At 54.0% G+C, this 14,646-nt stretch overlaps 1 long non-coding RNA gene across 3 annotated transcripts in view; it reads right to left on the bottom strand.

Moving 5' to 3' along the window:
- The window catches only part of LOC109381556 (uncharacterized), a 53,774-nt gene extending 40,170 nt beyond the window's left edge, over positions 1-13,604 (bottom strand). For 2 of the 3 annotated variants that reach the window (XR_002123773.1, XR_002123772.1), the window contains exons 1-2: positions 13,375-13,604; positions 2,155-2,309 (exon numbers count right to left, since the gene is read on the bottom strand). This is a non-coding gene — a long non-coding RNA (uncharacterized LOC109381556). The remainder of the gene's footprint in view (positions 1-2,154; positions 2,310-13,374) is intronic. The other variant, XR_002123775.1, reaches the window with a different exon arrangement.
- Between the last annotated feature and the right edge of the window lie 1,042 nt (positions 13,605-14,646).

Here is a 14,646-nt window from a genome sequence, read left to right as displayed (position 1 = left end):
CTTCTCACCTCCTGGCTCTCCACTGACCTCTCTGGAGGAGGAGGAGATTCTCAGACAGCCCTTTGGCCACTGCACTTGGCTTTTCACTGGAATAATTAGAGACAGAGCCAGGAATGATGTCATGCCTCTGCAGGAGAATAGAGGATGACTTTGAGCAAGGCACTTACCTTGGCCTCCTCTCTCTCTTTGTCAAGTGAGTTGGGGTGGACTGGATAAGTTTTAACATTCCTGTATGGACATTCCGATTTGAAGATGAAAGTCCTCCCGGGTAAGCTCTTCTGAGAAGCGTGTGGCAGCCATGACTTTGCACACCCAACGCACTCCCCCCTCCTCCTTCCTCTAGGTTCCCTACAGAGCTCTCCCACTCCAGGTGGTACTAATGCAGCTCTCAATCATGGTATCCTACCCCCTTCCAAGAACGTAGGGGCAGGCAAGTGTTCCAGGCCGCCCAGGCAGAGGAGCCTCCCTATGTTGATTGGTTCATTACTGGACATGGTCCTGAGCATGCCAGGTTAGACTCTTCCTTAAGATCCTCAGATAGAAAAGACAGAGGCGATGTATCCAGGGACTTATTAGGCCGGAAAGACGTGAGCCTAAGGCTACCAGCTGTCATCTTCCTGACACAGGAAGAAAGCCCATCTAGAGAAAGCCAGTATACAGAGTAAGACAAAGCAGAGAGCCCAAGAAGGAGATAAAGCCCTCATGATATTGTTTAAACCCCTGGATCAAACTGTGCCTGAAACTGCTCCCTCATTGTGGGTTAATAAATCCCTTTTTGTTTCAGCTCGTTTGATTTGGGTTTCTGTAACTTACAACTAAAACTAACACAGCCCTTCAGCAATATGGCTGTGAGAGGGATGTTGACCTATGGCGAGGTAGAATCTGCCAACTTGTACCTCCATCCTGAGCCAGCAGACCCTAGATAGAACCCAGGCACACCTCTCCTGCCATGTGCTTTGACAGTGTCAGCTTCAGCCTGTGCATGGGAACGCTAACCTAACCTAACCAGTGCGTGCCACCGTGCACATTTTCCAAGCTCAAATTTGATAGCAGGCTTGAAAAAGGAAATCCTTGCCCCCAGCCACATGGCACCCCGGGGAAACAGGCAAGTGGCATCTGTTATGCACATCCTACAGCAAGCTCTCCCCACAGTTGGGAAGCAGGGTTCTCAGGGTGTAGTACGCGTCAGCATGGGTTCTGCACTCAATACTTGCCCCCATCATGGGAGGTCTGCATCCCCTGGCACTGGGACTGTAGGGACCGGGGGCTTAGAAAAGTACACCAGGCCAGGCTGATGCCTGGCAGGTCGGAATTGTCCTTCCCACTGACTTCAGCTGCTAACTGGGAAGCCAGCCCCAGCCACAGGGCCAAGAAGCGCCTGAGTCTCCGTGTCACTGGCTGGTATGGCCACAGCGTCTGGGTTCTTGGAGCAGTGTTCCACTCTGCTATGGACTGAACTCTGTCCTCCCCAAATTCATATGTTGAAGCCCTAACCACCAATATGACTTGTATTTGGAGAAAGGCCTTTAGGAGGCGCTTCAGGTCACCTGAGGTCCTAAGTGTGTGGGGCCCTGACCAATAGGCTTGGTGTCATCATAAGAGGAAAAGAGAGAACTCTCTCTCCACCCATGCGGCGCTGAGGCAAGGCCATGGGAGCACACAGGGAGAAGGCAGCCTCTGAACACCAGCAAGAGGGGTCTCGCCGGAACCCGACCATGCTAGCATCCTGATCTGGGACTTCCAGCTTTCAGAGCTGTGAGAAAATACATGTCTGTTGTTTAAGCCACTCAGTCTATGGTATTTTGTATGATCAAGATACGGTCCCCTCGACCTCCACAGGGAGGTCCCATGTACTCCCTTCTGTGGGAGTGGGGAAACCATTCTTAGCGAAGCGTTCTCAGCGGTTACCACATACCAGGCACAGTTCCAAGCACTTTCCATGCCTTAGCTCACTGAATCCTCACAACGACCCTGTGACGTAGGCCGCATGATAACCATTACACAGATGAGGCAACAGAGGCACAGAGAGGTTAAGGGGCCAAGGTCACACAGTAATAGTGTAAAACTGGATTCCAACCCCAGCAGTCTCATCGCAGCACTCCTCAGCTCTGAGAAGCTGAGGAAAGAGATAAGGGAAAGATGGCCCAGGATCACCTGTGAGAATCGGCAGGAACGAAGGCGGTGGCCTTTCAGCCTGGCATTTAGCACCTGGCAACACTGTGCTGTGGCATGGACTCGGGTTCCCTGTGCAATGCCAAGGGTGAAGCTGGGGCTCAGCTCCCGGCAGGTGAACGCAGGATACGGTGAGGCTGAAAAGGAACAACAACGGAGCCATGGATGGGGGGTTCACCACTATATTCTCGCTGGCGGCCGGACAAGACACAGGAAGCGGAATCCGCAAGACCCACAACATGCACGCATACTAACGTAGCCACGGCAGTTACATACAAAACAATAGTGGCTAATGGCTAACTGGTCACAGCTGAGGGCCAATTAGTCACATGAGTGCTTGCATGTGTGGGTTGCATAACCGAGCCAGCACCTTTCCACGTGAGGCCGAGAGCCTGGAAACTGCTCTCTGGCCCTCTCCCAACACTTGGCTCCTCACAGGCCACAGGAAGTGACCTGTCACCGCGGCTCTCCAGGGAGGTGCATTCAGTATCTGTGTGACCTTGCCTAAGGGACAACGTGAAAATAAAAGGTGGGTGACAAGGCTGCTCAAACCCTTCCCGTTCATTCTGTGGTTCTAAAAACACATAGACACAGGCCCTCCGAGTGGGTGGTGATGCCAGGGGGATTGTGTTCACCCTACATGTCCCCCTCGAAGCTTGTCATCCTGGCTCAGGGCCTGGCATGGATTCCGATTCGGCCCTGAGGGGGGCAGCAGAATCTGCTTTGTGCCCAAACTGCTCCCCGCCACCTACCCCCCAGCCATGGGGGGGGGCCAATGGAGATGAGGGCTCACGCCAGGCTCAGTCCCTCCCAGGCCTTTCTGGAAGCCTCTTCCAACCCTACTAGCCAAGTGCCATGATATTACAACCTGGCCAGGTCCCCCAAAATCCTTGTGTGATGAGGCATTGAATCCTCCCGAGACTCGTCTTCTTGTCTCCAGTGGCCCCCAGTACCCAGGACTCTGGGCTGGCGGAAAATGGTGGATTTTAGCCTCTGGGGGAATGGACTGAGACAGCAGCCCAGATGCCCTGTGGGATACTGGAACCAGGGCCCTACCCATGAGGGGCTTCCGAGATCTCCTTGTGATGGCACCCAATGCCCACCAGGTGTCGCTGTGTTGCCGGCGGGATACAGGGCGATGGCAGGAGGCTTTTCTCTGGCACCGACCCTGGGGGCTGGGAAGCAAAGGCAGAACCCGGGTGGAGCAGAGCGGTAGCCCTGTCCCCCTAGCCGCAAGGCCAGCAGAAATACACCTGCAAAAGCTCCTGTCATGGTCTGCGAGCCTGGGGACATAGGTCTCCATCCTAGGCCTGAAATGAGATGCGTGTGACTAGGAAGAGCAATTCCCAACCTGTCTTCAGGGGATGCCGTCTCATCCCAGCAGGCCACTGGGTGGCACTGGAGGTTCCTGCCATCCTCAGCACACCCCTCTCCAGGAGATCAGTTCAGGTTCCTGGGGCCCTTCCTGGAGCTACCCCCACCCCTACCCCACAGAGGGGGTCAGCAGCCGTGTAGACTGCACTGTGCAGTGACTGGAGAAGCCCTTTGCCTCTCTCATCAGCTCCGACAGCAGAGCCCTCAGCCCTCACCGTCAAGCAAAGCTGGCTCAAAGCCAGACAGGGCTGGGAGGCTCCCACTGGTCATTTCCAGCCTAACCCGAGTCTTGAAGGCATGTCACCCAGAAACCAGCAGGCCCCCACACTGCCTTCCCTCTCATGCTCCTTGAGCCCAAGGAGGTAGACTGAAAGGAAGCATGCTTTTTTGTCCTCATCTATTCTAGCCTCTGAAGCCTGAAGCTCCACGCACAGGAGACAGTGGACGTGGGAGTGGAAGGACTTGGAAAATTTTATTTTCCTCAGGTAGGCCCGTCCCACCTGAGGACTCAAAGATTGAGTTCCAGTTCTGTCACTTTTGGTGCCCCAGTTGGACCTCAGGGGAGGGAAAGTCCAAATGAGGAGGGGATGGGGCCCCCTAGGGCCCTAGTTCCTTCAGCTCCAAGTCCTTCCCTCTCCAACATCCACACCTAGCTCTTCGTTGGAAAGGAAAATCGAGTGTATTCAAAGCTCTGTGTGTGAGATGGAAAAGGGGCTGGGTAGGGACCCAAGAAAAGCAGGGGATGTGGGGTACACCCTTCGCAGATATTGGGAGGTGGGCTGGGACAACAGTGTGAGGAACCAGCTTAGATAGGACGTTGCGGCATTTGGTCTGGGTGACAGCTACTGAAGGTAACACAGGGATGGCAGAGGCATCTAACAAAAAATCCCCACAGCACAAACCATCCAGTGTCTTTCCTTTCTCCATCAATGCACAAATACAAACGATCGCCAGCAACAGGCTGCACTGTGCCAGGCAATATAGGAGAGCCACCAAAACATCCTTGTCTCAGAGATATGACAGTCTAGACTGGGTAGAACAAGGCTTATGAGCTAGAACACACACGTGTGTGCATTGCACACGATGCTGGCTGTGAAAGCCTGGTGACAACTGTACAAGTGTGTGAGACCCCCAACTATTAAATATTTGCTCGTTGCTGCTCCCTGATCATTCCTAACACCAAAAAAATAATAATAAATAACCAACATACAACAAACCTAGGAGACTCCTGGAAACTCTGCCCAATGTCCATAGAGTGTCTGTGACTCTGTTCAAGATTGTGTGTCTATATGGCATGTGTGCATGTGCGTGTGCACATGTGTGTGTGCGTGACCAGGCACGTCAGTAGCATCTGCCATTTTGTGCTTGGGAGCCCTGGAAGAATGGGAGTTCCCAAGAATTGTTGCCTGTCGGAGCAGCAAAGGAACTGAGGGGCCCCCTAGGCCTCATGCTGTATAGAACGGAGAAGAAAAGGTCCAAGGATTTGAATCCTATGCCTCAGGTCACTCAGCAGTGAACAAGTTAATCAAAGTGGCCATGAGGCCTTCTCAGCGGATATGGGAGCTCCCTGGGGGTCCCAGGCAGAAGTAAAGTTGGAAATGGAATATTGGAACACTTGTCTTCTGCCTGTGGCAACAGTTGAGAAGGTGGTGACACCTGGTGTCAGCTGTGGCAACCTGGAGCATGACAATCAGTGGGGACAATGAAGAGAAGTGGGTAAGGGCTGGGCCCTGGAGACAAACTTCTTTGGCTGGAATCCTGGCCCTCTTTACTTTCTAGATGCTTCTTACCATCTCTGGGCCTCAGTTTCCCCATCTGGAAAATGAGATGATAGCCTCGCTGTTGTGAAGATGAGATGGATGGATAGATGTAACAAATTAAGAAAGCTGTCTGGCATTCAGAAAAGCTGAATCAATATGCGTCGCTATGATCCTTCTCCGCTCGCACGCTGGCCAGCAGGATTCCAGCATGCCCGCCTCAGCTAGACAGCGCCGCTCGGGCCCAGAGCTCACCCCTGTGGGCTTCCAGCTCACGGGCTTCCCTTTTTACTCATTTACCTTGTAATTCCCAAACCTGACCCACAGGCAACTTATACAGACGTTCTGGCCGCCTCCTGGTGGAAATGAGGGCAGCAGGCAAGTTGCTTGGGGCCAGCTCTGTCCTATGGCTGGAGTGGGGAGCATGGGTGGGCCCGGAGCACTGGGGGACAGAATAATGGGTCCCGAACGAGCATGGAGGCCGGTGTCCTCACAGCATGATGCTGCTGGGTGTTCTCCTGCCCTGGGCCTGTTTACGCTTGTGGCGCTGTACAAAACAAGCATCCTATAAAGAGCTCCTGCCATCCTGAGCTTACATGAGGCTGTAGACATTCTCACAAAGCGTCCTCTCTGTGTGCAGCTCATTTTTATTTTTCTCATTTGCTTTACTCTCTTAATTTCCACCCCCGTCCCGCATCGTTGCATGTCAAAACCAGCAGGAACCATCGAGACAGCCTTGTCTTTATTTTAGGAATGAGGGCCCTGAGCACAGACGGATATTTTTCTTGTGGCTGGTGTGAGCCTTGCAGAGCCTGCTAAATCCAGGCTGGCCACAGCTCATCCCTCGAGGCCGGGTACCAAGCCTTCCTTAGTGACTGCCTCAGGTTCACAGCCAAGAGCCCTCCTGGGATCCCCCGAGGTGGGTCCCTTTAAAGCAGCCACACTTGGGCCAGCCGAGTGGCGCGTTGGTTAAGAGCTGGCTTGGGATGCCAGAGGGCCCCGGTTCGGATCCCACATATGAGGGCCAGTGACACTGCCCTCTGCAGCTAAGATGGTGAACAGCAGCTCAACCTGGGGCTGGGCTGCCGTGAGTCGCTGGCGACAGCGTAGGCTGCAGTCCCCTGCTGCAGTGGGCTGCCATAAGCTACCATGTGTGTAGCCGGCAGCCAGCGTGAGTGGCCAGCAGCTGCCGTGAGCGGCCGTTCAGAGGCCAGCGACTGATCTGCCTCGCCCGGGAAGAGCGCAATGATGGTGCCAACTTGGGCCAGTGAAGCAACATCCTCCACAACTAGACTGAAGAAAAGGACAGCAACTTGTCTGTTCCCTTTCCCCCGATTTCCCAGCATTGTTCCCATCCCCCCAATTCCCCAATAAAAATCTTTACCAAAAAAAATAAAACAAAATAAAATAAAGCAGCCACACTTAGGCCTGAGCTGGCAGAGCTGGTAAGAGAAGGAGTGTGGGCGCCGTGCTGGCACGGGCTGCCTGCCCCTCCGCCCCTTCAAGAACCCGTGACAAACAACCTTGCCTGGTGCCCAAGCGCCTGCCAAGCCCTGTCTCATTAAAACCCTGGCAGACTCAGCAAGGAGTCCAATTTCAGCCCAGCAGGTGGGGAAACCAAGGCAGCAAGAATCCAATGTGACCAAGGTCACACACAGCACTGGCAACTGGGCCCTGGAGGCTGGCATCCAGGGCTGCCTGCTGAGCACTCAGGCTCACCCCCAGCCAAGGCTCTGGGCCCAGCACAGAGGAGGAACAGACATTTCCTGAATCCTGGCAGCAGCAGAGCTCAGAGAAAAGCCAGCACTTTCCATCCATGAGTCCTCACAGCAGTCCCCTCTCTCCAGAGAAAACAGGGGCTCTGAGGCTCCCAGAGAGCCCCTAGGGGCACCAGGTCCAGGCCAGGAATCTAGCTCTAGAGGAGTCTAGCTCCCAGCTGAGTACCTGGAACAGCAGATATCAAAAACCTGTCAGGCGGAGGGAGAAAGGAAGATTAATTCACGAGAGCAGAAATGAAGGAGAGGAGGAGGGACAGAGGCCAAGAATGTTTCAAGGCAACCTGGAAACTCCAGATTCCAGCAAGCTCAGACACTGGCAGCTCCCCACTGCCGGCCTGCGTTACTGGGCCTGTGGACAACCTGGCGTGCCTCTGCCCCTCTTGGCGGGGGAGGGTGCTCGTCCATACACATGTGTACACATTAGCTCCTAAGTGTTCCCATGAAGAAGATGGAAACAGGAAGCATGTTTTGGTGCTCCATGTGTACTCACACAAACACGCATGTGCGGGTATTGGGCTAGGCATGCGAGCCCCTAAGAGTGTATGCGTGTGTTTATGTGCAGTCTACAAACATGTTTTCAGCAAGCTCGAGGAGAAGCAATCAGTCATCTCCGAGGAATCTTAGCAACAGCCATCTCCAGAAAAGGCTCCTGCCAGCTGGAGCCGCGATGAGTCAGCAGAGGCAGCTGTGGATGGAGGCGAGCTCTCGCCCTGGAGCTGGCCTCTCCCTTCTCCCGGCCTGGCCGCCTCGCCTGGGTCACTGCTTTGGCACTGATGTCCTAGAACACATTCCTGGAACTAGCTAGCACAGGCGGCGAAAGGGTTTTTCCCTCCTCCTTCCTCTCCTCCCCCTCCTGTCCAGCCCCACACCCTCCCTTTTATTTTTCCTTCTTGCTGCAAAACCAAAACACCACATTCACGAGTTCAGGAGCTGCAGCCAAATGGCAGAAGCTGGCAGCAGAGGGGTTTGGACACACGAGCTGCCCAGGCCCAAGCAAGCCAGGGGACGAGGACACCTCCAGTCTGGCAGCAGGGAGGACCCTGCGGGGGACTGCTGAGCTCTGCTTAAATCTTATGGGGCAAAAGTGTCATTGCCTGGGGCCCCAGGGAACAACAGGAAGCCAAGGTCGTGGCTCCCAGGGAGACAGGCTGTGTCTGCCTCTGTCCTAAGTGGCAGAGCCTGCCTGACGTTGCTTACACAGAGGACGGGGCAGGAGGGTGACGAGAGGAACAGAGAGGCACAATTATGAGTCATGGCTCTATTGCCTTAGTGTGTGTTCATTTAATCTTCACAGTAAACTGCGGAGGTGGGTAGAATTATCTCCTTTTGCTGATGGGTAGATGGAGGCATAGACAGGTAAAGGGATTTGGCCCAAGGTCACACAACTGTTAGCAATGGAGCTACATGAAATGAAACCAGCGAGAGCCGCCTTGGCAGCTCTAACCCACGGGCCACATGGCCCTTCTTCCTGGGCTCTACCTGTACTGTGTGTGCCAGGATCACTGCACCTACAAAAAAATAAATACAATGAAAACAAAAAAGGCTAGTGCTTTCCCCTCTTCCCCTCCCCTCCCGCAAGCAAACAGATCTGGGTGAAGAGACATCTGCAATCTCAGCAGCAGCAGCGGCAGCAGAGGCCGGGGCAGTTAACAGCCTGGCCCAGTCCAAATCCCTGGCCTCTTTACTGAAGGCAGGAAATGAATAAAAGCTAAATGAGTTTGAAAATGCCAGGAGGCAGTGTTTATCCCCTTCCCCCGCCCCCTCCCCCTGGCAAGGACCGTGTATAGTTACAGTTTAATCTTGGAAATGCCAGACAGCTGTTCCCCGTTGCTAAGAGACTGGCCCACATTATGCAGATGTCAGGGACCTCAAATGTCTGCCGGAAATTACAGATCATGTTGGAGGAGCAGAGGGGCCTTCTCTCCGCTGGGGAAGCGCAGCGGGAGACCCCCTGGGGGGTGGCAGAAGCAAGGGGCCCATCCCTTCCAGACTCTAGATTCTTCGCGGTGCCAGCCGCCCTGGCTCCCTGCTTCCTACAGCGCCCACCCCACATCCGGGCCTTCTTCCTTTGACAGCAGTGTGATGCCCATTTCACCCTCCCCCTCCAGTTATCCTTCTGGGGCATCTTTCTTCAGTCCAGTGTCCCTCTGTCTGTCTTGCAATCTTCCCTGCCACTGGGCTGGCTGAGACTGAGCTGGGAGGAGGGGCTAACCCCAGCCTAGGAGAGTGGGATCCCACTCCTGAGCCCCCCCTCACCTGGGGCTGAAAACGGACACACACATGCAATACACACACACCCTCCTTGACATCCCACCCCCGCCAACACCCCCCCCATGGCAGAAATAAGCACAGCTGTTGTCATGGCAACCTCAGGCTATCAGAGCTGCTTCATCCCTGGTCCCTGTGGAAGGGGAGCTGCCATCTAGGAGTGGGGGAGAGGAGGGAAAGTCCTTTTCCAAACCTTCCCTCTAACACGAACCCTGATTGAAAGTGACAGGGAATCTACCAGGGCCCTGGAGCGTGTCAGGGAGCCGGCACAGCTTCTCACTCAGGCTGGAGCAGGGTGCGGAGAGGCTGCCGGGTGGTGCTGAGGGAGCCATGGCATTCACAGGGTCTGCAGGATGACCCCTGGGTATTGTGGGAGTGGCAGGTGGGCTGGAGCCTGGGTGCAGAGTGGGTGCTGAGTGCCCGCTGTTTGAGAGCCCACACGGTGCCTGAGGGCAGAAACTTAATCTTACTGCCCGAGGATCCAGGTCACATCCGCTCTCCCTCCTGCCAGGGGTGTGACCTGGGCTTTCTCCAGCCACATAAAATAAAGCCAGGCGTACTCTGTGCCATCGGAAGGTGGCTGTACAGATAAGGATAGAGTGTGAGAGTGTGTGTGTGTGTGTGTGTGTGTGTGTGTGTGTGTGTGTGTACTCATATATGAAAACGCTTTAGAGAAAGGTTCATGGAAGCCCGTGAAAACGAGGCAGCGTTACCACCCATTTGGCCTTCCCTGGAGGTGCTGCTGAGGCTCATGGGAGAGGAACACTATTTACACAGCTTTCTTTCCACATGCCTAGATCTTCCTCCCTCCAAGTGGACACCAGCCTCAGAGAAAGCCTCACTGACTTTGTGCCCTGGCTCCGTTGGTCAGCCCACCCTCTAGTACATTTCTACAGGTGGGGAAACTGAGACACAATCTTCCAAGACCTGCCCAAGCCGTCACAGACCATTAGCTCTCCATGGCCCTTCAGAGCTGCCAGCCCCCTACCTGTCAACCATCCAGCCTCAATCCTTAAACCCCAGGAGGGCTAGGGCCTCTGTCCCTACCAGTTAGACACCCGGTTCCTCCTCTTATTAGCTGTGTGAGCTGGGCAAATAACCTTAGCTCTGCCTGCCCTTCTGGAAAATGGAAACAATCATACTGTGGATCTCTTTGTGTTGCTATGAGGTTAGAATAAGATCAAACATATAACCCACTAAGCTCCTGCTAAGATCTCAATGCCTTTTTGTTCTTAAAGTGGAGCCCCTTGCTGGGCACTGCCTCCTTAGAAAGGTGCCAGGCTTTGGCAGTAAGAGGGAGAATACCCTGAGCTGCATGCATACCTGCTCTCCCCCCAGCACAGCGACTCTTTTCTGCCTCTTTGGAAGGTTCTAGAAGGCCTGCCCAGGACAGTACACCTGGGAAAGCTCTGGGAGCAGGCACCAGCCACAAAGGCCCCAGGGCTGGGGGTTTCATGGGGCCTCAGAGAGGATGCTGCACCAGAAAAGGGGTAGATGGTGGAGCGTGGCATCCCCTCCCCTGTGGAACTGCCTAGACAGAGAGGCCAAGCCAGAAAGGCAGGCAGGAGCGGCCCGAGGCTGAGTCATGGCTGGCTCCCAGTTCATTCAGCCGCTCATGGCCCTCGCTTGGCGGGCGGGAAGACCAGCAGCTGCTCAGTCTCTGTCTTTGTTCCTCTTTCTCTCTCCCTGGCCTCTCCCCATCCTTTCATTTCCTTTCCCCTAGCTCTCTCTCTCCCTCTTTCACTTTCTCACCTTCCTCCTCCTTCTCTCATTTTCCCACCAACCTCAGTTCCCTCCCCCGTTCATCCTTCCCTTGAAGCCGATTTCTTGCTTTCTCATCCTTTCTTCTTCCTCAGAGCTCAGAACCACACTTGGCAGTCCTCCCCTCCTCTGCGTCCTTCCCTCCACCCTCTCCTCCAACAGTCTCTCTTTCCCTCCCCTCCTCCAGTTCTTCCTCCCTTCTCCTTACCTCCTATTTCTCCTTTCTCTCCCACATTCTCCCTAGTCTTCTCTGTCTCATCTTCACCTACTGAAGATACTTTGAGTCCCCAAACAAAGCTAGGTCAAGGTCATCCATGAAGCCCTCACCAGCCCTGGTCTGGGAGGTTGGGATCCAGAAACCAAGGTCAGAGCTGAGCTGAGAAAATCAGAATAGGTTGGGAAAAGTTTCTCTCAGTGTCCAGAGAACCTCTACCAGCACCTGGAACCCTCTCCCTACCTGGAGATTCCTATGCCAGTTCACCTGCTTCCTGCAAACACCCCTCCTGGCTTCCAGTCCCCTGCTGCATAAAAGCTCCCAGGGGAGCTGGGAATGTCTGAATCCTGACCCTCCCTGGTTATGCTTACCTCCCTACTATCTGCCTCGATACAGTGAGAAGAAGGCAAGAAAGAAACCAGACACAAAAATAACCTGCTTTTAACTGGAGGGAAAATGGCTGGCGGAGGGTTGTGCATATGTGAGGTGCACAATGTGGTAGAAAACACACGAGGCTTTGAAACCAGACAGGCTGAGCTTAAATCTTGACCTTGCTTCTTATTAGCCAATGACCTTGAGCAAGACACTCGCTGGACCTCAGTGTCCATCTCTGTAGAATGGGGATCATAAGAGCACCTCCCTCCAGAGGCTGTTTGGGGAATGCAGGGAGAAAATGCGAGGGAAGCACTTGGCACAGAGTGGCTGATCCTAAGTGCCCTCCTTAGAGAGAAAGAAAGGTTTTATGCAGGAGATGTGGCTTGTTTTAGGGGAATGGATTAATAATAGTAATCACACTTCTGTTTTTCTTGACGCCAGGCGCTATGCTAAGCACTTTGAATGCATTGTCTCACTTAATCCCCCAGCAACCCTATGTGGCAGTTGTTTTATTATTCCTGTTTCTTGGAAGAAGCAGCTGAGCCTCAGCAAGGCTAGACAATTTACCCCAAGTCACACAGCAAAGTAGAGAAACAAAATTCTTAACTCCTCTGCTGTTGGTTGGATCCGGCGTGGGAGACACAGCAAGAGTAACCACAGGCAAACAAGACCAAAATCAGTGCCACCTAAACCAGTCGTGAGCCAGGGACAGGGAGGACTTGGGTATAGTTTGAGGAAATTCTAATTGAGGTCCGTGCAAATCCACCACTTGCCCTCGGGTCCAACTCAAAGCCTTCGTGTTTGCAGCATCAGCGCTCTACCCTGCCTGAATCCTTGCTACTGAACCGTGGCGGGGAGAAGAGGGGTGGGGTCCAGGATCCCATTTCTAGAACACCATATCCCCGCTGCCTTCCTTCCACCCCCCACCCCACCCACCCCACACATACACCCTGCAATCCTGATAACCCCTGAGGTTCGGTCCTGCTACTTGTATGGCACAAATGATCTCTCCTGTTTTTTTTTTTTGCCACCCTGTGTTGTATAACGGGGATAATTGCTCTTTCTCTGGGGAATCAGGGCCGGGCCTGTAGGGCGACTGCCTGAGACTACAAACTGGTGCAGGGAAAGAGGGCAGTGGCTGTGGGACCATGGGAGGCAGGTAATTTATCGGAAATAAGGGTGGTGAGGCCTTAGAACAGATGGTTTCTGGTGGGAAGAGGTGAACTAGGAGGACACGAGACAAACAGGTGTAGTTGCCCCACCTCTGTGTCCCAGCCCTCGCACCCTTCCCCCAGCCAGCTTAGATTACACCCGTGCCTGGCTTTCAAATAGAACTCCACAGTTTCCATGGCAACTCACCACGTGGTTTCTGCCTTAGAGGCTGAAGGGGGGAGTGGCGAAAGGCAGCTGACAGGAGGTATGAGGTGCTCCTGGAAGGTGAGGGCAGAAGCCCACCCTCCAAGTCCCCTGTCATCCCTCCTGCCATTCACCCCCACCTCCAGCACACCACCCTCCCCCACCCCACCCACTGCTGAGGCCGCACAAAGTCCCCAAGGAAAAACGTGATGGAGCTACAGGACAAAGGCAGCACGATCACTTCTCCAAAATGTGTCCTTGACCTGCGACATTCTGTGCCACTGCCACGGGCCCTGGGGCAGCGTTTTGTCAAGCTCACCTTGGTCTGTTCAAGGAGAGGCCGGGAAGCATCCTGACTTCTGCTGCATCTTGCTTTCCCTTCCTGTGAAACAGGGTTGGCATCCTCTTCTGGAGCTGCGGTTGGCATTTTTGTTTTGTTGCTTTGATCAGCATGACTTTGGGCAAGGGGCGTGCCCTCTCTGACACTGTGTCCTCATTTTTACAGTGGGGATGAGCACATTTGTTTCTCAGTGTTGTCAGAGGGGAGCAAATGAGATGACATTTGGGAAAGTGCTTTGCGAAAGAAGAAACATATGAACGAGATAAAGGCATAGGTGCTCCTGGGAGGGCACACAGAGGCCACCCTTTGCCTCCTTTATCTGGCCAAGGGCCCAGCTCTACTGCATGGAACCCTGCAGTTCAGAAACCCCATATTAAAGCCCTCATTATTTTAAGCCCTAACCTTTCTGTACAAACTGTGTCTTGATGGATATTGGACTTGACCCCTACCAAGAGCATCTCCTGGCCAAATACCTAGTCGAGAACTAAGTGTCCTGTGGACTTGCCTTGCTGTCCCACCTGCACCATGCCGACGTGTTAGGCAGGGGCAACTTTCCCTAGAGAAGGACGACAGCTTCCGCTGGGCGTTTCCCACCCTTTTGCCCTCTCCTGTCTTTAGACTGGGAGGCTTTGGCATGGGTGCTGTCTGACAATTTCTCTCCAGCCCTGCTGGTGGGGACTCATCTAGGCTTGGTCCCCTGAGAGATAGCCAAAACCCAGGGACGCCAAGCTCAGCAGAGGGATGGGGTAAAGGAAGATGAAGAAAGAGACCAAGACGCCTGCCACATTCCCCACTCCAGTTAAAAGGGCTTGAACTTGGCCATTTGTCTCTCTCTTCCTTCCCAATGTCCATGCGTTGGCTCATGAAGACACCCACAGGCTGCATTCAGCCACCCTATAGAACCAGCATGCCTCTTCCTTCTCCAGAGAGCCCCTGGGTTTCCCTGAGCTGCTTCCTCCCGCCCTGGGACCCTGAGTGAGGTGCCTCTCTCCTCTGCCTCCCTCCCTCATCCATCAAGTGGGGGTGATCTCTGAGGCCCCTTGGCTCTAAAACACTGACTCAACAATTCTCCGCAGCAGGCAGAAGCACCTGGCCATGCAGCCTCCACCCCCTCCTCTCCTTTGTCGCCTCACTCAGCGGTGCCCCTGAGTCCTAGAGAGGGTGGCTTTCATTATTTTTTCTTTATTTTTATCAAAGGATTTTTTTTGTGTGTGTAAAAAATTGTGTCTCCCCTGAGACAGCACAGACTCT

Source organism: Hipposideros armiger, unplaced genomic scaffold, assembly GCF_001890085.2.
Source record: "Hipposideros armiger isolate ML-2016 unplaced genomic scaffold, ASM189008v1 scaffold_49, whole genome shotgun sequence".
NCBI lineage: Eukaryota > Metazoa > Chordata > Mammalia > Chiroptera > Hipposideridae > Hipposideros > Hipposideros armiger.
The sequence above is the reverse complement of the archived record's forward strand: the minus strand, read 5'-3'. Positions and strand labels throughout refer to the sequence as shown.